We start from the raw sequence: 1,049 nt of genomic DNA, 5'->3' as shown, positions 1-1,049 counted from the left end.
TGTATACACACTGCGTGGGGTGTGTTGCGTGTTGTTTAAAGAATCAGCTCCAGGGGCAATTGTACCTTCTAGCATTTCTGAAGAAGATGGGGTATGTGGAATTCCTCAGAAAGGCCCAGATCGTTTCAGTCTATCACTCTCAGAGCCCTGTGGGGACCTGAAGAAAGCTCTGTGTCAACACACCATCTTTCCAACACAACTGACAGACCTACAATATTCTGATGACTGTGTTAGGGGAGGGCGTCTATAGAACCCAGAGGGTGTTAGAAACCTGCAGACTCTGTGCATTGTTTAACCAAACCCTGATGTGATACGTGCTCTCCAGATGTGTGCACCTGGAATGGCTGTGTTTTCAAGGAAATGGTTGGCTGGTTCAACTGGGCTGGGGGAAGGGGTTCTGCAGGCAGAAAAATGTGTGAACAAGGCATTTGCCTCTGGGCGGAGCTGCAGCTGGGGCCCTGAGCCCAGCTCTGCCAGCAGCTCCCCGATGCCCTGGACAAGTCCTTTCCCCTCTCGAGGACTCAGCTTCCACATCTGGAGAAGGAGGCCAGTGCCCTTGGAGGTCCCACCCGTGTCAGTCTAGTTTGGGTTATTGGCCAGGCTCTGGGGGACACTTTGCCTCTGGTGAGCAGAGGTGTGGACCTGCATCCTCTCTCCTGGGAGCAGCTGAGTTTGGGGCCTGGAATGAGCTTTGTGCTTGACATAAGGCCAAGGCCATCGCCTGATCAGAAGGACCTGCTTGGTATCCTGCTTGGTGCCTGGGGGTGGGGGGTGGGGTAGGGACAGAACCTTGCAAGTTTGGGCAAAGGGCCTCGGGTGCCCATGGACCCCGAATCTGCAATCAGAGTCATGACATACAGTGGTGAGTTGATGGCTGGTTCTGATTTCTGCATTTCTTGGGGCACATCGTTTCAGGAATCAGAGCTCCCATTACTGGGGGCTACACTGTGCTGTACCCTGTGTGAACAGGTCACTTTATGAGGTGAGTGAGATTGTCCCCACAAGGAAACCGAGCTTGGAGGGGAGGCCTGAGTAGCTCAGGAGCACCG

This window comes from Suricata suricatta, chromosome 14 (genome assembly GCF_006229205.1).
Source record: "Suricata suricatta isolate VVHF042 chromosome 14, meerkat_22Aug2017_6uvM2_HiC, whole genome shotgun sequence".
Taxonomy (NCBI): Eukaryota; Metazoa; Chordata; class Mammalia; order Carnivora; family Herpestidae; genus Suricata; species Suricata suricatta.
This window is presented reverse-complemented; position numbering follows the sequence as displayed.